General features: G+C 45.6%; 8 non-coding genes across 8 annotated transcripts; all 8 read left to right on the top strand.

The window, feature by feature from the left end:
• The first annotated feature begins 1069 nt into the window (after window positions 1-1069).
• On the top strand, window positions 1070-1140 carry trnag-gcc (transfer RNA glycine (anticodon GCC)). Its single transcript has one exon. It is a non-coding gene; the product is annotated as a tRNA-Gly (tRNA).
• Window positions 1141-3719: 2579 nt separating this feature from the next.
• Window positions 3720-3790, top strand: trnag-gcc (transfer RNA glycine (anticodon GCC)). Its single transcript has one exon. It is a non-coding gene; the product is annotated as a tRNA-Gly (tRNA).
• Window positions 3791-6369: 2579 nt separating this feature from the next.
• On the top strand, window positions 6370-6440 carry trnag-gcc (transfer RNA glycine (anticodon GCC)). The gene has a single exon. It is a non-coding gene; the product is annotated as a tRNA-Gly (tRNA).
• A 2579-nt stretch (window positions 6441-9019) lies between these two features.
• trnag-gcc (transfer RNA glycine (anticodon GCC)) lies at window positions 9020-9090 on the top strand. The gene has a single exon. It is a non-coding gene; the product is annotated as a tRNA-Gly (tRNA).
• A 2579-nt stretch (window positions 9091-11669) lies between these two features.
• Window positions 11670-11740, top strand: trnag-gcc (transfer RNA glycine (anticodon GCC)). The gene has a single exon. It is a non-coding gene; the product is annotated as a tRNA-Gly (tRNA).
• Window positions 11741-14319: 2579 nt separating this feature from the next.
• On the top strand, window positions 14320-14390 carry trnag-gcc (transfer RNA glycine (anticodon GCC)). The gene has a single exon. It is a non-coding gene; the product is annotated as a tRNA-Gly (tRNA).
• Window positions 14391-16969: 2579 nt separating this feature from the next.
• trnag-gcc (transfer RNA glycine (anticodon GCC)) lies at window positions 16970-17040 on the top strand. The gene has a single exon. It is a non-coding gene; the product is annotated as a tRNA-Gly (tRNA).
• Window positions 17041-19619: 2579 nt separating this feature from the next.
• trnag-gcc (transfer RNA glycine (anticodon GCC)) lies at window positions 19620-19690 on the top strand. The gene has a single exon. It is a non-coding gene; the product is annotated as a tRNA-Gly (tRNA).
• Window positions 19691-21579: the final 1889 nt, after the last annotated feature.

Genomic DNA, 21579 nt, shown 5'->3' on the forward strand with positions numbered 1-21579 from the left:
AATGTGTTAGCAGCCCTGCTTTTCCTGATATGTATTAATGACCTGGACTCGGGTGTACAGGCCACAAATTCAAAATTTGCAGATGACACAAAACTTGGAAGTACTGTGAACTGTGAGGAGGATTGTGATCAACTTCAAGAGGACATAGACAGGCTGGTGGAATGGGCGGACGAGTGGCAGATGAAATTTAATGCAGAGAAGTGTGAAGTGATTCGTGTTGGGAGGAAGAACGAGGAGTGGCAATCTCAAATCAAGGGTACCGTTCGAAATGGGGTGCAGGAGCTGAGGGACCTGGGGGCATATGTGCACAAATGATTGAAGGTGGCAGGGCAGGTTGAGAAAGCTGTTCATAAAGCAAATGGGATCCTGGCTCTTATAAGTAGGGGGATAGAGCACAAAAGCAAGGAAGTTATGATAAACCTGTGCAAAAGATTGGTATTGTGTGTGATTCAGGGCACCACACTTTGGTAAGGATGTGAAGGCATTAAGAGGGTGCAGAAAAGTTTCACGAGAATGGTTCCAGGGATGAGGAAGTTGATTTCCGTGGATAGATTGGAGAAGATGGAGCTGTGGGTTTTTGGAGTAGAGAAGATCAAGAGGAGATTTGATAGAGGTGTTGGAAATCACGAGGGGTGTGGACAGAGTAGATAGGGAGAAAGCGTTGCCGTTGGCGGAAGGACGGAGAAGCAGGGGCACCGATTGAAAGTGATTGGCAAAAGAAGCAACGGCGACATGAGGAAAAAGTTTTTTCCGCAGCGAGTTGATAGCAAGCGGAATGCAATGCCTGAGAGGGTGCTGGAGGCAGATTGAATGGTGGCTTTGAAAAAGGAATTGGACAATGACGTGTGGAGAAGATATTTGCAGGGCTACAGGGAAAAAGTAGGGCGGTGGAGCTAGGTGATTAGCCCTTGCAGAGAGCTGTGATGGACACAATGGGCGGAATGGCCTTGTTCTACGCTGTAACCATTGCATGAATGTGTCCTTGGATGAAAGGACACTGATGGCAAATGCTAGTGTTTGCAAATTAAACTTGAGGAAAAGCAAAGAAAACCCAATGAATTCTGTGATTGCATTGGTGGTTCAGTGGTAGAATTCTCGCCTGCCACGCGGGAGGCCCGGGTTCGATTCCCGGCCAATGCAATGATACTCCTATTGCTATTTCCATCCTTCTTCCCCTGCTCTTTGCACTGCACCACCCCCACCCCTCCCCCCTGCCACATCGCAGCGTCTTTCCCATTTTGCTGCTACAACTTTTCAACATCTGCTTCACTGCACCCTTTTCTTTCATCTTACTTCAACACCTACAAATACACAATCCTCTTAAAACACCACTCATCCTTTCACTTATCTTACTGCCATCACATTATCAACTCTCTCCAATTCTCCACAGTCATCAGCTTTCACAAATATTCATCATTTAGCAAGAGCAAAACAAAATTAGCACAATTTGACACTTTTTCACCTTTCTCTCTCTTTTCTCTTCTCACTTCTTACCATCAAATCATTCATAGTCACAGCTTTTCTGCACACACTGCAATCGCAAGCAACAACAACAACAATGTGCATTTCCATATCACCTTCCATGTAGGAAAGTATCCCATGGCTCTTCACGCTGCTGTATTAAAGCAGAAATGGGACGTGGCAGGGTCTCACTCTGCTTCTTTCCAGAGTCAATTCAGAGCTTCACACCTGATTTACATGACAGGTCTTAGAGTTGGTAGCAAACTGCAAGTGTCATTGTAAATGCGTAAGCTCTCCACTTAACCTGCTCAGCTGGAAGGCGAACAATGCCAGCTTCTGCAATCATTCCGTCGAGCTGAAGTCCCACATCCTAATGTGATCCTAGTAAAACTCTCCTTTCCCTCACTTCAAGACTGTGACGTCCAGCCAAAATGATGGTACCCAAAATTGTACAGCAGCGTCATGGGTTTTGCCTCTCGTAGCCTCGTGGTCGTGTTGTTGAGCTGCTAATGCATACAGTCGTGCCCATGATCTATGCATCTGAGTACGAATCCCGCTCTGGTCTTTGCATAGATGTATTAATTTAATAGAAGCAGGTCCCAACTGACACTGGAATGAAACAAAGTCAGAATGGATGCTGGTAGTATGTCTCAGTCTACTTAGCTTCAATGCCACCTCTGCCTTTCCCTGCTTCTTTGTGACAAAATTGCCAGGAATTCTATGTGCCAATCTTATTGAGCAGTCCCTCTTTGAGCTGTAAGTAAAGGTGTGTAACTGTGCCTTTTGCTAGGGAGGACCTGTTTTCCGTCAAGCAGTTGAAGTGCCACCTTGGCCCCGTGCTCCCACTATTAAACCTGGATGTGAACAAAGGTAGTGGCTTGAAGATGTTGACATATTGCATGAAATGATATTGCAGTGGTGTGAAGTGTTACTAAAGAGACAGGCTGCTGTGACGGTTGGGCATGATCTTTGCAAATTGTAGGCCTTTTTAAAATGATGAGTTTAAAGCAGAGGTGTATTGGGCGAGAAGCAGATTGTATATTTGGAGAAAGTGTAGTGTAGTTGTGTTCGAAGAAGTTTGAAAGATGGAAATGTGGTTATGAATGAAATGGAGGTGTGCAGCAGCCTGCGAGGTTTCTGTGGTGTTGCGGGCGCAAGCTTTCATGATGAAATGTGTTGCAGTCTAGGGAATGTGTTAGCAGCCCTGCTTTTCCTGATATGTATTAATGACCTGGACTCGGGTGTACAGGCCACAAATTCAAAATTTGCAGATGACACAAAACTTGGAAGTACTGTGAACTGTGAGGAGGATTGTGATCAACTTCAAGAGGACATAGACAGGCTGGTGGAATGGGCGGACGAGTGGCAGATGAAATTTAATGCAGAGAAGTGTGAAGTGATTCGTGTTGGGAGGAAGAACGAGGAGTGGCAATCTCAAATCAAGGGTACCGTTCGAAATGGGGTGCAGGAGCTGAGGGACCTGGGGGCATATGTGCACAAATGATTGAAGGTGGCAGGGCAGGTTGAGAAAGCTGTTCATAAAGCAAATGGGATCCTGGCTCTTATAAGTAGGGGGATAGAGCACAAAAGCAAGGAAGTTATGATAAACCTGTGCAAAAGATTGGTATTGTGTGTGATTCAGGGCACCACACTTTGGTAAGGATGTGAAGGCATTAAGAGGGTGCAGAAAAGTTTCACGAGAATGGTTCCAGGGATGAGGAAGTTGATTTCCGTGGATAGATTGGAGAAGATGGAGCTGTGGGTTTTTGGAGTAGAGAAGATCAAGAGGAGATTTGATAGAGGTGTTGGAAATCACGAGGGGTGTGGACAGAGTAGATAGGGAGAAAGCGTTGCCGTTGGCGGAAGGACGGAGAAGCAGGGGCACCGATTGAAAGTGATTGGCAAAAGAAGCAACGGCGACATGAGGAAAAAGTTTTTTCGGCAGCGAGTTGATAGCAAGCGGAATGCAATGCCTGAGAGTGTGCTGGAGGCAGATTGAATGGTGGCTTTGAAAAAGGAATTGGACAATGACGTGTGGAGAAGATATTTGCAGGGCTACAGGGAAAAAGTAGGGCGGTGGAGCTGGGTGATTAGCCCTTGCAGAGAGCTGTGATGGACACAATGGGCGGAATGGCCTTGTTCTACGCTGTAACCATTGCATGAATGTGTCCTTGGATGAAAGGACACTGATGGCAAATGCTAGTGTTTGCAAATTAAACTTGAGGAAAAGCAAAGAAAACCCAATGAATTCTGTGATTGCATTGGTGGTTCAGTGGTAGAATTCTCGCCTGCCACGCGGGAGGCCCGGGTTCGATTCCCGGCCAATGCAATGATACTCCTATTGCTATTTCCATCCTTCTTCTCCTGCTCTTTGCACTGCACCACCCCCACCCCTCCCCCCTGCCACATCGCAGCGTCTTTCCCATTTTGCTGCTACAACTTTTCAACATCTGCTTCACTGCACCCTTTTCTTTCATCTTACTTCAACACCTACAAATACGCAATCCTCTTAAAACACCACTCATCCTTTCACTTATCTTACTGCCATCACATTATCAACTCTCTCCAATTCTCCACAGTCATCAGCTTTCACAAATATTCATCATTTAGCAAGAGCAAAACAAAATTAGCACAACTTGACACTTTTTCACCTTTCTCTCTCTTTTCTCTTCTCACTTCTTACCATCAAATCATTCATAGGCACAGCTTTTCTGCACACACTGCAATCGCAAGCAACAACAACAACAATGTGCATTTCCATATCACCTTCCATGTAGGAAAGTATCCCATGGCTCTTCACGCTGCTGTATTAAAGCAGAAATGGGACGTGGCAGGGTCTCACTCTGCTTCTTTCCAGAGTCAACTCAGAGCTTCACACCCGATTTACATGACAGGTCTTAGAGTTGGTAGCAAACTGCAAGTGTCATTGTAAATGCGTAAGCTCTCCACTTAACCTGCTCAGTTGGAAGGCGAACAATGCCAGCTTCTGCAATCATTCCGTCGAGCTGAAGTCCCACATCCTAATGTGATCCTGGTAAAACTCTCCTTTCCCTCACTTCAAGACTGTGACGTCCAGCCAAAATGATGGTACCCAAAATTGTACAGCAGCGTCGTGGGTCTTGCCTCTCGTAGCCTCGTGGTCGTGTTGTTGAGCTGCTAATGCATACAGTCGTGCCCATGATCTATGCATCTGAGTACGAATCCCGCTCTGGTCTTTGCATAGATGTATTAATTTAATAGAAGCAGGTCCCAACTGACACTGGAATGAAACAAAGTCAGAATGGATGCTGGTAGTATGTCTCAGTCTACTTAGCTTCAATGCCACCTCTGCCTTTCCCTGCTTCTTTGTGACAAAATTGCCAGGAATTCTATGTGCCAATCTTATTGAGCAGTCCCTCTTTGAGCTGTAAGTAAAGGTGTGTAACTGTGCCTTTTGCTAGGGAGGACCTGTTTTCCGTCAAGCAGTTGAAGTGCCACCTTGGCCCCGTGCTCCCACTATTAAACCTGGATGTGAACAAAGGTAGTGGCTTGAAGATGTTGACATATTGCATGAAATGATATTGCAGTGGTGTGAAGTGTTAGTAAAGAGACAGGCTGCTGTGACGGTTGGGCATGATCTTTGCAAATTGTAGGCCTTTTTAAAATGATGAGTTTAAAGCAGAGGTGTATTGGGCGAGAAGCAGATTGTATATTTGGAGAAAGTGTAGTGTAGTTGTGTTAGCAGAAGTTTGAAAGATGGAAATGTGGTTATGAATGAAATGGAGGTGTGCAGCAGCCTGCGAGGTTTCTGTTGTGTTGCGGGCGCAAGATTTCATGATGAAATGTGTTGCAGCCTAGGGAATGTGTTAGCAGCCCTGCTTTTCCTGATATGTATTAATGACCTGGACTCGGGTGTACAGGCCACAAATTCAAAATTTGCAGATGACACAAAACTTGGAAGTACTGTGAACTGTGAGGAGGATTGTGATCAACTTCAAGAGGACATAGACAGGCTGGTGGAATGGGCGGACGAGTGGCAGATGAAATTTAATGCAGAGTAGTGTGAAGTGATTCGTGTTGGTAGGAAGAACGAGGAGTGGCAATCTCAAATCAAGGGTACCGTTCGAAATGGGGTGCAGGAGCTGAGGGACCTGGGGGTATATGTGCACAAATGATTGAAGGTGGCAGGGCAGGTTGAGAAAGCTGTTCATAAAGCATATGGGATCCTGGTTCTTATAAGTAGGGGGATAGAGCACAAAAGCAAGGAAGTTATGATAAACCTGTGCAAAAGATTGGTATTGTGTGTGATTCAGGGCACCACACTTTGGTAAGGATGTGAAGGCATTAAGAGGGTGCAGAAAAGTTTCACGAGAATGGTTCCAGGGATGAGGAAGTTGATTTCCGTGGATAGATTGGAGAAGATGGAGCTGTGGGTTTTTGGAGTAGAGAAGATCAAGAGGAGATTTGATAGAGGTGTTGGAAATCACGAGGGGTGTGGACAGAGTAGATAGGGAGAAAGCGTTGCCGTTGGCGGAAGGACGGAGAAGCAGGGGCACCGATTGAAAGTGATTGGCAAAAGAAGCAACGGCGACATGAGGAAAAAGTTTTTTCGGCAGCGAGTTGATAGCAAGCGGAATGCAATGCCTGAGAGTGTGCTGGAGGCAGATTGAATGGTGGCTTTGAAAAAGGAATTGGACAATGACGTGTGGAGAAGATATTTGCAGGGCTACAGGGAAAAAGTAGGGCGGTGGAGCTAGGTGATTAGCCCTTGCAGAGAGCTGTGATGGACACAATGGGCGGAATGGCCTTGTTCTACGCTGTAACCATTGCATGAATGTGTCCTTGGATGAAAGGACACTGATGGCAAATGCTAGTGTTTGCAAATTAAACTTGAGGAAAAGCAAAGAAAACCCAATGAATTCTGTGATTGCATTGGTGGTTCAGTGGTAGAATTCTCGCCTGCCACGCGGGAGGCCCGGGTTCGATTCCCGGCCAATGCAATGATGCTCCTATTGCTATTTCCATCCTTCTTCTCCTGCTCTTTGCACTGCACCACCCCCACCCCTCCCCCCTGCCACATCGCAGCGTCTTTCCCATTTTGCTGCTACAACTTTTCAACATCTGCTTCACTGCACCCTTTTCTTTCATCTTACTTCAACACCTACAAATACACAATCCTCTTAAAACACCACTCATCCTTTCACTTATCTTACTGCCATCACATTATCAACTCTCTCCAATTCTCCACAGTCATCAGCTTTCACAAATATTCATCATTTAGCAAGAGCAAAACAAAATTAGCACAACTTGACACTTTTTCACCTTTCTCTCTCTTTTCTCTTCTCACTTCTTACCATCAAATCATTCATAGTCACAGCTTTTCTGCACACACTGCAATCGCAAGCAACAACAACAACAATGTGCATTTCCATATCACCTTCCATGTAGGAAAGTATCCCATGGCTCTTCACGCTGCTGTATTAAAGCAGAAATGGGACGTGGCAGGGTCTCACTCTGCTTCTTTCCAGAGTCAATTCAGAGCTTCACACCTGATTTACATGACAGGTCTTAGAGTTGGTAGCAAACTGCAAGTGTCATTGTAAATGCGTAAGCTCTCCACTTAACCTGCTCAGCTGGAAGGCGAACAATGCCAGCTTCTGCAATCATTCCGTCGAGCTGAAGTCCCACATCCTAATGTGATCCTAGTAAAACTCTCCTTTCCCTCACTTCAAGACTGTGACGTCCAGCCAAAATGATGGTACCCAAAATTGTACAGCAGCGTCATGGGTTTTGCCTCTCGTAGCCTCGTGGTCGTGTTGTTGAGCTGCTAATGCATACAGTCGTGCCCATGATCTATGCATCTGAGTACGAAACCCGCTCTGGTCTTTGCATAGATGTATTAATTTAATAGAAGCAGGTCCCAACTGACACTGGAATGAAACAAAGTCAGAATGGATGCTGGTAGTATGTCTCAGTCTACTTAGCTTCAATGCCACCTCTGCCTTTCCCTGCTTCTTTGTGACAAAATTGCCAGGAATTCTATGTGCCAATCTTATTGAGCAGTCCCTCTTTGAGCTGTAAGTAAAGGTGTGTAACTGTGCCTTTTGCTAGGGAGGACCTGTTTTCCGTCAAGCAGTTGAAGTGCCACCTTGGCCCCGTGCTCCCACTATTAAACCTGGATGTGAACAAAGGTAGTGGCTTGAAGATGTTGACATATTGCATGAAATGATATTGCAGTGGTGTGAAGTGTTACTAAAGAGACAGGCTGCTGTGACGGTTGGGCATGATCTTTGCAAATTGTAGGCCTTTTTAAAATGATGAGTTTAAAGCAGAGGTGTATTGGGCGAGAAGCAGATTGTATATTTGGAGAAAGTGTAGTGTAGTTGTGTTAGAAGAAGTTTGAAAGATGGAAATGTGGTTATGAATGAAATGGAGGTGTGCAGCAGCCTGCGAGGTTTCTGTGGTGTTGCGGGCGCAAGCTTTCATGATGAAATGTGTTGCAGTCTAGGGAATGTGTTAGCAGCCCTGCTTTTCCTGATATGTATTAATGACCTGGACTCGGGTGTACAGGCCACAAATTCAAAATTTGCAGATGACACAAAACTTGGAAGTACTGTGAACTGTGAGGAGGATTGTGATCAACTTCAAGAGGACATAGACAGGCTGGTGGAATGGGCGGACGAGTGGCAGATGAAATTTAATGCAGAGAAGTGTGAAGTGATTCGTGTTGGGAGGAAGAACGAGGAGTGGCAATCTCAAATCAAGGGTACCGTTCGAAATGGGGTGCAGGAGCTGAGGGACCTGGGGGCATATGTGCACAAATGATTGAAGGTGGCAGGGCAGGTTGAGAAAGCTGTTCATAAAGCAAATGGGATCCTGGCTCTTATAAGTAGGGGAATAGAGCACAAAAGCAAGGAAGTTATGATAAACCTGTGCAAAAGATTGGTATTGTGTGTGATTCAGGGCACCACACTTTGGTAAGGATGTGAAGGCATTAAGAGGGTGCAGAAAAGTTTCACGAGAATGGTTCCAGGGATGAGGAAGTTGATTTCCGTGGATAGATTGGAGAAGATGGAGCTGTGGGTTTTTGGAGTAGAGAAGATCAAGAGGAGATTTGATAGAGGTGTTGGAAATCACGAGGGGTGTGGACAGAGTAGATAGGGAGAAAGCGTTGCCGTTGGCGGAAGGACGGAGAAGCAGGGGCACCGATTGAAAGTGATTGGCAAAAGAAGCAACGGCGACATGAGGAAAAAGTTTTTTCGGCAGCGAGTTGATAGCAAGCGGAATGCAATGCCTGAGAGTGTGCTGGAGGCAGATTGAATGGTGGCTTTGAAAAAGGAATTGGACAATGACGTGTGGAGAAGATATTTGCAGGGCTACAGGGAAAAAGTAGGGCGGTGGAGCTAGGTGATTAGCCCTTGCAGAGAGCTGTGATGGACACAATGGGCGGAATGGCCTTGTTCTACGCTGTAACCATTGCATGAATGTGTCCTTGGATGAAAGGACACTGATGGCAAATGCTAGTGTTTGCAAATTAAACTTGAGGAAAAGCAAAGAAAACCCAATGAATTCTGTGATTGCATTGGTGGTTCAGTGGTAGAATTCTCGCCTGCCACGCGGGAGGCCCGGGTTCGATTCCCGGCCAATGCAATGATACTCCTATTGCTATTTCCATCCTTCTTCCCCTGCTCTTTGCACTGCACCACCCCCACCCCTCCCCCCTGCCACATCGCAGCGTCTTTCCCATTTTGCTGCTACAACTTTTCAACATCTGCTTCACTGCACCCTTTTCTTTCATCTTACTTCAACACGAACAAATACACAATCCTCTTAAAACACCACTCATCCTTTCACTTATCTTACTGCCATCACATTATCAACTCTCTCCAATTCTCCACAGTCATCAGCTTTCACAAATATTCATCATTTAGCAAGAGCAAAACAAAATTAGCACAACTTGACACTTTTTCACCTTTCTCTCTCTTTTCTCTTCTCACTTCTTACCATCAAATCATTCATAGGCACAGCTTTTCTGCACACACTGCAATCGCAAGCAACAACAACAACAATGTGCATTTCCATATCACCTTCCATGTAGGAAAGTATCCCATGGCTCTTCACGCTGCTGTATTAAAGCAGAAATGGGACGTGGCAGGGTCTCACTCTGCTTCTTTCCAGAGTCAACTCAGAGCTTCACACCCGATTTACATGACAGGTCTTAGAGTTGGTAGCAAACTGCAAGTGTCATTGTAAATGCGTAAGCTCTCCACTTAACCTGCTCAGTTGGAAGGCGAACAATGCCAGCTTCTGCAATCATTCCGTCGAGCTGAAGTCCCACATCCTAATGTGATCCTGGTAAAACTCTCCTTTCCCTCACTTCAAGACTGTGACGTCCAGCCAAAATGATGGTACCCAAAATTGTACAGCAGCGTCGTGGGTCTTGCCTCTCGTAGCCTCGTGGTCGTGTTGTTGAGCTGCTAATGCATACAGTCGTGCCCATGATCTATGCATCTGAGTACGAATCCCGCTCTGGTCTTTGCATAGATGTGTTAATTTAATAGAAGCAGGTCCCAACTGACACTGGAATGAAACAAAGTCAGAATGGATGCTGGTAGTATGTCTCAGTCTACTTAGCTTCAATGCCACCTCTGCCTTTCCCTGCTTCTTTGTGACAAAATTGCCAGGAATTCTATGTGCCAATCTTATTGAGCAGTCCCTCTTTGAGCTGTAAGTAAAGGTGTGTAACTGTGCCTTTTGCTAGGGAGGACCTGTTTTCCGTCAAGCAGTTGAAGTGCCACCTTGGCCCCGTGCTCCCACTATTAAACCTGGATGTGAACAAAGGTAGTGGCTTGAAGATGTTGACATATTGCATGAAATGATATTGCAGTGGTGTGAAGTGTTACTAAAGAGACAGGCTGCTGTGACGGTTGGGCATGATCTTTGCAAATTGTAGGCCTTTTTAAAATGATGAGTTTAAAGCAGAGGTGTATTGGGCGAGAAGCAGATTGTATATTTGGAGAAAGTGTAGTGTAGTTGTGTTAGAAGAAGTTTGAAAGATGGAAATGTGGTTATGAATGAAATGGAGGTGTGCAGCAGCCTGCGAGGTTTCTGTGGTGTTGCGGGCGCAAGCTTTCATGATGAAATGTGTTGCAGTCTAGGGAATGTGTTAGCAGCCCTGCTTTTCCTGATATGTATTAATGACCTGGACTCGGGTGTACAGGCCACAAATTCAAAATTTGCAGATGACACAAAACTTGGAAGTACTGTGAACTGTGAGGAGGATTGTGATCAACTTCAAGAGGACATAGACAGGCTGGTGGAATGGGCGGACGAGTGGCAGATGAAATTTAATGCAGAGAAGTGTGAAGTGATTCGTGTTGGGAGGAAGAACGAGGAGTGGCAATCTCAAATCAAGGGTACCGTTCGAAATGGGGTGCAGGAGCTGAGGGACCTGGGGGCATATGTGCACAAATGATTGAAGGTGGCAGGGCAGGTTGAGAAAGCTGTTCATAAAGCAAATGGGATCCTGGCTCTTATAAGTAGGGGGATAGAGCACAAAAGCAAGGAAGTTATGATAAACCTGTGCAAAAGATTGGTATTGTGTGTGATTCAGGGCACCACACTTTGGTAAGGATGTGAAGGCATTAAGAGGGTGCAGAAAAGTTTCACGAGAATGGTTCCAGGGATGAGGAAGTTGATTTCCGTGGATAGATTGGAGAAGATGGAGCTGTGGGTTTTTGGAGTAGAGAAGATCAAGAGGAGATTTGATAGAGGTGTTGGAAATCACGAGGGGTGTGGACAGAGTAGATAGGGAGAAAGCGTTGCCGTTGGCGGAAGGACGGAGAAGCAGGGGCACCGATTGAAAGTGATTGGCAAAAGAAGCAACGGCGACATGAGGAAAAAGTTTTTTCCGCAGCGAGTTGATAGCAAGCGGAATGCAATGCCTGAGAGTGTGCTGGAGGCAGATTGAATGGTGGCTTTGAAAAAGGAATTGGACAATGACGTGTGGAGAAGATATTTGCAGGGCTACAGGGAAAAAGTAGGGCGGTGGAGCTAGGTGATTAGCCCTTGCAGAGAGCTGTGATGGACACAATGGGCGGAATGGCCTTGTTCTACGCTGTAACCATTGCATGAATGTGTCCTTGGATGAAAGGACACTGATGGCAAATGCTAGTGTTTGCAAATTAAACTTGAGGAAAAGCAAAGAAAACCCAATGAATTCTGTGATTGCATTGGTGGTTCAGTGGTAGAATTCTCGCCTGCCACGCGGGAGACCCGGGTTCGATTCCTGGCCAATGCAATGATACTCCTATTGCTATTTCCATCCTTCTTCTCCTGCTCTTTGCACTGCACCACCCCCACCCCTCCCCCCTGCCACATCGCAGCGTCTTTCCCATTTTGCTGCTACAACTTTTCAACATCTGCTTCACTGCACCCTTTTCTTTCATCTTACTTCAACACCTACAAATACACAATCCTCTTAAAACACCACTCATCCTTTCACTTATCTTACTGCCATCACATTATCAACTCTCTCCAATTCTCCACAGTCATCAGCTTTCACAAATATTCATCATTTAGCAAGAGCAAAACAAAATTAGCACAACTTGACACTTTTTCACCTTTCTCTCTCTTTTCTCTTCTCACTTCTTACCATCAAATCATTCATAGGCACAGCTTTTCTGCACACACTGCAATCGCAAGCAACAACAACAACAATGTGCATTTCCATATCACCTTCCATGTAGGAAAGTATCCCATGGCTCTTCACGCTGCTGTATTAAAGCAGAAATGGGACGTGGCAGGGTCTCACTCTGCTTCTTTCCAGAGTCAACTCAGAGCTTCACACCCGATTTACATGACAGCTCTTAGAGTTGGTAGCAAACTGCAAGTGTCATTGTAAATGCGTAAGCTCGCCACTTAACCTGCTCAGTTGGAAGGCGAACAATGCCAGCTTCTGCAATCATTCCGTCGAGCTGAAGTCCCACATCCTAATGTGATCCTGGTAAAACTCTCCTTTCCCTCACTTCAAGACTGTGACGTCCAGCCAAAATGATGGTACCCAAAATTGTACAGCAGCGTCGTGGGTCTTGCCTCTCGTAGCCTCGTGGTCGTGTTGTTGAGCTGCTAATGCATACAGTCGTGCCCATGATCTATGCATCTGAGTACGAATCCCGCTCTGGTCTTTGCATAGATGTGTTAATTTAATAGAAGCAGGTCCCAACTGACACTGGAATGAAACAAAGTCAGAATGGATGCTGGTAGTATGTCTCAGTCTACTTAGCTTCAATGCCACCTCTGCCTTTCCCTGCTTCTTTGTGACAAAATTGCCAGGAATTCTATGTGCCAATCTTATTGAGCAGTCCCTCTTTGAGCTGTAAGTAAAGGTGTGTAACTGTGCCTTTTGCTAGGGAGGACCTGTTTTCCGTCAAGCAGTTGAAGTGCCACCTTGGCCCCGTGCTCCCACTATTAAACCTGGATGTGAACAAAGGTAGTGGCTTGAAGATGTTGACATATTGCATGAAATGATATTGCAGTGGTGTGAAGTGTTAGTAAAGAGACAGGCTGCTGTGACGGTTGGGCATGATCTTTGCAAATTGTAGGCCTTTTTAAAATGATGAGTTTAAAGCAGAGGTGTATTGGGCGAGAAGCAGATTGTATATTTGGAGAAAGTGTAGTGTAGTTGTGTTAGCAGAAGTTTGAAAGATGGAAATGTGGTTATGAATGAAATGGAGGTGTGCAGCAGCCTGCGAGGTTTCTGTTGTGTTGCGGGCGCAAGATTTCATGATGAAATGTGTTGCAGCCTAGGGAATGTGTTAGCAGCCCTGCTTTTCCTGATATGTATTAATGACCTGGACTCGGGTGTACAGGCCACAAATTCAAAATTTGCAGATGACACAAAACTTGGAAGTACTGTGAACTGTGAGGAGGATTGTGATCAACTTCAAGAGGACATAGACAGGCTGGTGGAATGGGCGGACGAGTGGCAGATGAAATTTAATGCAGAGTAGTGTGAAGTGATTCGTGTTGGTAGGAAGAACGAGGAGTGGCAATCTCAAATCAAGGGTACCGTTCGAAATGGGGTGCAGGAGCTGAGGGACCTGGGGGTATATGTGCACAAATGATTGAAGGTGGCAGGGCAGGTTGAGAAAGCTGTTCATAAAGCATATGGGATCCTGGCTCTTATAAGTAGGGGGATAGAGCACAAAAGCAAGGAAGTTATGATAAACCTGTGCAAAAGATTGGTATTGTGTGTGATTCAGGGCACCACACTTTGGTAAGGATGTGAAGGCATTAAGAGGGTGCAGAAAAGTTTCACGAGAATGGTTCCAGGGATGAGGAAGTTGATTTCCGTGGATAGATTGGAGAAGATGGAGCTGTGGGTTTTTGGAGTAGAGAAGATCAAGAGGAGATTTGATAGAGGTGTTGGAAATCACGAGGGGTGTGGACAGAGTAGATAGGGAGAAAGCGTTGCCGTTGGCGGAAGGACGGAGAAGCAGGGGCACCGATTGAAAGTGATTGGCAAAAGAAGCAACGGCGACATGAGGAAAAAGTTTTTTCGGCAGCGAGTTGATAGCAAGCGGAATGCAATGCCTGAGAGTGTGCTGGAGGCAGATTGAATGGTGGCTTTGAAAAAGGAATTGGACAATGACGTGTGGAGAAGATATTTGCAGGGCTACAGGGAAAAAGTAGGGCGGTGGAGCTAGGTGATTAGCCCTTGCAGAGAGCTGTGATGGACACAATGGGCGGAATGGCCTTGTTCTACGCTGTAACCATTGCATGAATGTGTCCTTGGATGAAAGGACACTGATGGCAAATGCTAGTGTTTGCAAATTAAACTTGAGGAAAAGCAAAGAAAACCCAATGAATTCTGTGATTGCATTGGTGGTTCAGTGGTAGAATTCTCGCCTGCCACGCGGGAGGCCCGGGTTCGATTCCCGGCCAATGCAATGATACTCCTATTGCTATTTCCATCCTTCTTCCCCTGCTCTTTGCACTGCACCACCCCCACCCCTCCCCCCTGCCACATCGCAGCGTCTTTCCCATTTTGCTGCTACAACTTTTCAACATCTGCTTCACTGCACCCTTTTCTTTCATCTTACTTCAACACCTACAAATACACAATCCTCTTAAAACACCACTCATCCTTTCACTTATCTTACTGCCATCACATTATCAACTCTCTCCAATTCTCCACAGTCATCAGCTTTCACAAATATTCATCATTTAGCAAGAGCAAAACAAAATTAGCACAACTTGACACTTTTTCACCTTTCTCTCTCTTTTCTCTTCTCACTTCTTACCATCAAATCATTCATAGGCACAGCTTTTCTGCACACACTGCAATCGCAAGCAACAACAACAACAATGTGCATTTCCATATCACCTTCCATGTAGGAAAGTATCCCATGGCTCTTCACGCTGCTGTATTAAAGCAGAAATGGGACGTGGCAGGGTCTCACTCTGCTTCTTTCCAGAGTCAATTCAGAGCTTCACACCTGATTTACATGACAGGTCTTAGAGTTGGTAGCAAACTGCAAGTGTCATTGTAAATGCGTAAGCTCTCCACTTAACCTGCTCAGCTGGAAGGCGAACAATGCCAGCTTCTGCAATCATTCCGTCGAGCTGAAGTCCCACATCCTAATGTGATCCTGGTAAAACTCTCCTTTCCCTCACTTCAAGACTGTGACGTCCAGCCAAAATGATGGTACCCAAAATTGTACAGCAGCGTCCTGGGTCTTGCCTCTCGTAGCCGCGTGGTCGTGTTGTTGAGCTGCTAATGCATACAGTCGTGCCCATGATCTATGCATCTGAGTACGAATCCCGCTCTGGTCTTTGCATAGATGTATTAATTTAATAGAAGCAGGTCCCAACTGACACTGGAATGAAACAAAGTCAGAATGGATGCTGGTAGTATGTCTCAGTCTACTTAGCTTCAATGCCACCTCTGCCTTTCCCTGCTTCTTTGTGACAAAATTGCCAGGAATTCTATGTGCCAATCTTATTGAGCAGTCCCTCTTTGAGCTGTAAGTAAAGGTGTGTAACTGTGCCTTTTGCTAGGGAGGACCTGTTTTCCGTCAAGCAGTTGAAGTGCCACCTTGGCCCCGTGCTCCCACTATTAAACCTGGATGTGAACAAAGGTAGTGGCTTGAAGATGTTGACATATTGCATGAAATGATATTGCAGTGGTGTGAAGTGTTAGTAAAGAGACAGGCTGCTGTGACGGTTGGGCATGATCTTTGCAAATTGTAGGCCTTTTTAAAATGATGAGTTTAAAGCAGAGGTGTATTGGGCGAGAAGCAGATTGTATATTTGGAGAAAGTGTAGTGTAGTTGTGTTAGAAGAAGTTTGAAAGATGGAAATGTGGTTATGAATGAAATGGAGGTGTGCAGCAGCCTGCGAGGTTTCTGTGGTGTTGCGGGCGCAAGCTTTCATGATGAAATGTGTTGCAGCCTAGGGAATGTGTTAACAGCCCTGCTTTTCCTGATATGTATTAATGACCTGGACTCGGGTGTACAGGCCACAAATTCAAAATTTGCAGATGACACAAAACTTGGAAGTACTGTGAACTGTGAGGAGGATTGTGATCAACTTCAAGAGGACATAGACAGGCTGGTGGAATGGGCGGACGAGTGGCAGATGAAATTTAATGCAGAGAAGTGTGAAGTGATTCGTGTTGGGAGGAAGAACGAGGAGTGGCAATCTCAAATCAAGGGTACCGTTCGAAATGGGGTGCAGGAGCTGAGGGACCTGGGGGCATATGTGCACAAATGATTGAAGGTGGCAGGGCAGGTTGAGAAAGCTGTTCATAAAGCAAATGGGATCCTGGCTCTTATAAGTAGGGGGATAGAGCACAAAAGCAAGGAAGTTATGATAAACCTGTGCAAAAGATTGGTATTGTGTGTGATTCAGGGCACCACACTTTGGTAAGGATGTGAAGGCATTAAGAGGGTGCAGAAAAGTTTCACGAGAATGGTTCCAGGGATGAGGAAGTTGATTTCCGTGGATAGATTGGAGAAGATGGAGCTGTGGGTTTTTGGAGTAGAGAAGATCAAGAGGAGATTTGATAGAGGTGTTGGAAATCACGAGGGGTGTGGACAGAGTAGATAGGGAGAAAGCGTTGCCGTTGGCGGAAGGACGGAGAAGCAGGGGCACCGATTGAAAGTGATTGGCAAAAGAAGCAACGGCGACATGAGGAAAAAGTTTTTTCGGCAGCGAGTTGATAGCAAGCGGAATGCAATGCCTGAGAGTGTGCTGGAGGCAGATTGAATGGTGGCTTTGAAAAAGGAATTGGACAATGACGTGTGGAGAAGATATTTGCAGGGCTACAGGGAAAAAGTAGGGCGGTGGAGCTAGGTGATTAGCCCTTGCAGAGAGCTGTGATGGACACAATGGGCGGAATGGCCTTGTTCTACGCTGTAACCATTGCATGAATGTGTCCTTGGATGAAAGGACACTGATGGCAAATGCTAGTGTTTGCAAATTAAACTTGAGGAAAAGCAAAGAAAATCCAATGAATTCTGTGATTGCATTGGTGGTTCAGTGGTAGAATTCTCGCCTGCCACGCGGGAGGCGCGGGTTCGATTCCCGGCCAATGCAATGATACTCCTATTGCTATTTCCATCCTTCTTCCCCTGCTCTTTGCACTGCACCACCCCCACCCCTCCCCCCTGCCACATCGCAGCGTCTTTCCCATTTTGCTGCTACAACTTTTCAACATCTGCTTCACTGCACCCTTTTCTTTCATCTTACTTCAACACCTACAAATACACAATCCTCTTAAAACACCACTCATCCTTTCACTTATCTTACTGCCATCACATTATCAACTCTCTCCAATTCTCCACAGTCATCAACTTTCACAAATATTCATCATTTAGCAAGAGCAAAACAAAATTAGCACAACTTGACACTTTTTCACCTTTCTCTCTCTTTTCTCTTCTCACTTCTTACCATCAAATCATTCATAGTCACAGCTTTTCTGCACACACTGCAATCGCAAGCAACAACAACAACAATGTGCATTTCCATATCACCTTCCATGTAGGAAAGTATCCCATGGCTCTTCACGCTGCTGTATTAAAGCAGAAATGGGACGTGGCAGGGTCTCACTCTGCTTCTTTCCAGAGTCAACTCAGAGCTTCACACCCGATTTACATGACAGGTCTTAGAGTTGGTAGCAAACTGCAAGTGTCATTGTAAATGCGTAAGCTCTCCACTTAACCTGCTCAGTTGGAAGGCGAACAATGCCAGCTTCTGCAATCATTCCGTCGAGCTGAAGTCCCACATCCTAATGTGATCCTGGTAAAACTCTCCTTTCCCTCACTTCAAGACTGTGACGTCCAGCCAAAATGATGGTACCCAAAATTGTACAGCAGCGTCGTGGGTCTTGCCTCTCGTAGCCTCGTGGTCGTGTTGTTGAGCTGCTAATGCATACAGTCGTGCCCATGATCTATGCATCTGAGTACGAATCCCGCTCTGGTCTTTGCATAGATGTATTAATTTAATAGAAGCAGGTCCCAACTGACACTGGAATGAAACAAAGTCAGAATGGATGCTGGTAGTATGTCTCAGTCTACTTAGCTTCAATGCCACCTCTGCCTTTCCCTGCTTCTTTGTGACAAAATTGCCAGGAATTCTATGTGCCAATCTTATTGAGCAGTCCCTCTTTGAGCTGTAAGTAAAGGTGTGTAACTGTGCCTTTTGCTAGGGAGGACCTGTTTTCCGTCAAGCAGTTGAAGTGCCACCTTGGCCCCGTGCTCCCACTATTAAACCTGGATGTGAACAAAGGTAGTGGCTTGAAGATGTTGACATATTGCATGAAATGATATTGCAGTGGTGTGAAGTGTTAGTAAAGAGACAGGCTGCTGTGACGGTTGGGCATGATCTTTGCAAATTGTAGGCCTTTTTAAAATGATGAGTTTAAAGCAGAGGTGTATTGGGCGAGAAGCAGATTGTATATTTGGAGAAAGTGTAGTGTAGTTGTGTTAGAAGAAGTTTGAAAGATGGAAATGTGGTTATGAATGAAATGGAGGTGTGCAGCAGCCTGCGAGGTTTCTGTGGTGTTGCGGGCGCAAGCTTTCATGTTGAAATGTGTTGCAGCCTAGGGAATGTGTTAGCAGCCCTGCTTTTCCTGATATGTATTAATGACCTGGACTCGGGTGTACAGGCCACAAATTCAAAATTTGCAGATGACACAAAACTTGGAAGTACTGTGAACTGTGAGGAGGATTGTGATCAACTTCAAGAGGACATAGACAGGCTGGTGGAATGGGCGGACGAGTGGCAGATGAAATTTAATGCAGAGAAGTGTGAAGTGATTCGTGTTGGGAGGAAGAACGAGGAGTGGCAATCTCAAATCAAGGGTACCGTTCGAAATGGGGTGCAGGAGCTGAGGGACCTGGGGGCATATGTGCACAAATGATTGAAGGTGGCAGGGCAGGTTGAGAAAGCTGTTCATAAAGCAAATGGGATCCTGGCTCTTATAAGTAGGGGGATAGAGCACAAAAGCAAGGAAGTTATGATAAACCTGTGCAAAAGATTGGTATTGTGTGTGATTCAGGGCACCACACTTTGGTAAGGATGTGAAGGCATTAAGAGGGTGCAGAAAAGTTTCACGAGAATGGTTCCAGGGATGAGGAAGTTGATTTCCGTGGATAGATTGGAGAAGATGGAGCTGTGGGTTTTTGGAGTAGAGAAGATCAAGAGGAGATTTGATAGAGGTGTTGGAAATCACGAGGGGTGTGGACAGAGTAGATAGGGAGAAAGCGTTGCCGTTGGCGGAAGGACGGAGAAGCAGGGGCACCGATTGAAAGTGATTGGCAAAAGAAGCAACGGCGACATGAGGAAAAAGTTTTTTCGGCAGCGAGTTGATAGCAAGCGGAATGCAATGCCTGAGAGGGTGCTGGAGGCAGATTGAATGGTGGCTTTGAAAAAGGAATTGGACAATGACGTGTGGAGAAGATATTTGCAGGGCTACAGGGAAAAAGTAGGGCGGTGGAGCTAGGTGATTAGCCCTTGCAGAGAGCTGTGATGGACACAATGGGCGGAATGGCCTTGTTCTACGCTGTAACCATTGCATGAATGTGTCCTTGGATGAAAGGACACTGATGGCAAATGCTAGTGTTTGCAAATTAAACTTGAGGAAAAGCAAAGAAAACCCAATGAATTCTGTGATTGCATTGGTGGTTCAGTGGTAGAATTCTTGCCTGCCACGCGGGAGGCCCGGGTTCGATTCCCGGCCAATGCAATGATGCTCCTATTGCTATTTCCATCCTTCTTCTCCTGCTCTTTGCACTGCACCACCCCCACCCCTCCCCCCTGCCACATCGCAGCGTCTTTCCCATTTTGCTGCTACAACTTTTCAACATCTGCTTCACTGCACCCTTTTCTTTCATCTTACTTCAACACCTACAAATACACAATCCTCTTAAAACACCACTCATCCTTTCACTTATCTTACTGCCATCACATTATCAACTCTCTCCAATTCTCCACAGTCATCAGCTTTCACAAATATTCATCATTTAGCAAGAGCAAAACAAAATTAGCACAACTTGACACTTTTTCACCTTTCTCTCTCTTTTCTCTTCTCACTTCTTACCATCAAATCATTCATAGTCACAGCTTTTCTGCACACACTGCAATCGCAAGCAACAACAACAACAATGTGCATTTCCATATCACCTTCCATGTAGGAAAGTATCCCATGGCTCTTCACGCTGCTGTATTAAAGCAGAAATGGGACGTGGCAGGGTCTCACTCTGCTTCTTTCCAGAGTCAATTCAGAGCTTCACACCTGATTTACATGACAGGTCTTAGAGTTGGTAGCAAACTGCAAGTGTCATTGTAAATGCGTAAGCTCTCCACTTAACCTGCTCAGCTGGAAGGCGAACAATGCCAGCTTCTGCAATCATTCCGTCGAGCTGAAGTCCCACATCCTAATGTGATCCTAGTAAAACTCTCCTTTCCCTCACTTCAAGACTGTGACGTCCAGCCAAAATGATGGTACCCAAAATTGTACAGCAGCGTCATGGGTTTTGCCTCTCGTAGCCTCGTGGTCGTGTTGTTGAGCTGCTAATGCATACAGTCGTGCCCATGATCTATGCATCTGAGTACGAAACCCGCTCTGGTCTTTGCATAGATGTATTAATTTAATAGAAGCAGGTCCCAACTGACACTGGAATGAAACAAAGTCAGAATGGATGCTGGTAGTATGTCTCAGTCTACTTAGCTTCAATGCCACCTCTGCCTTTCCCTGCTTCTTTGTGACAAAATTGCCAGGAATTCTATGTGCCAATCTTATTGAGCAGTCCCTCTTTGAGCTGTAAGTAAAGGTGTGTAACTGTGCCTTTTGCTAGGGAGGACCTGTTTTCCGTCAAGCAGTTGAAGTGCCACCTTGGCCCCGTGCTCCCACTATTAAACCTGGATGTGAACAAAGGTAGTGGCTTGAAGATGTTGACATATTGCATGAAATGATATTGCAGTGGTGTGAAGTGTTACTAAAGAGACAGGCTGCTGTGACGGTTGGGCATGATCTTTGCAAATTGTAGGCCTTTTTAAAATGATGAGTTTAAAGCAGAGGTGTATTGGGCGAGAAGCAGATTGTATATTTGGAGAAAGTGTAGTGTAGTTGTGTTAGAAGAAGTTTGAAAGATGGAAATGTGGTTATGAATGAAATGGAGGTGTGCAGCAGCCTGCGAGGTTTCTGTGGTGTTGCGGGCGCAAGCTTTCATGATGAAATGTGTTGCAGTCTAGGGAATGTGTTAGCAGCCCTGCTTTTCCTGATATGTATTAATGACCTGGACTCGGGTGTACAGGCCACAAATTCAAAATTTGCAGATGACACAAAACTTGGAAGTACTGTGAACTGTGAGGAGGATTGTGATCAACTTCAAGAGGACATAGACAGGCTGGTGGAATGGGCGGACGAGTGGCAGATGAAATTTAATGCAGAGAAGTGTGAAGTGATTCGTGTTGGGAGGAAGAACGAGGAGTGGCAATCTCAAATCAAGGGTACCGTTCGAAATGGGGTGCAGGAGCTGAGGGACCTGGGGGCATATGTGCACAAATGATTGAAGGTGGCAGGGCAGGTTGAGAAAGCTGTTCATAAAGCAAATGGGATCCTGGCTCTTATAA

This window comes from Heterodontus francisci, chromosome 1 (genome assembly GCF_036365525.1).
Source record: "Heterodontus francisci isolate sHetFra1 chromosome 1, sHetFra1.hap1, whole genome shotgun sequence".
Lineage (NCBI taxonomy): Eukaryota > Metazoa > Chordata > Chondrichthyes > Heterodontiformes > Heterodontidae > Heterodontus > Heterodontus francisci.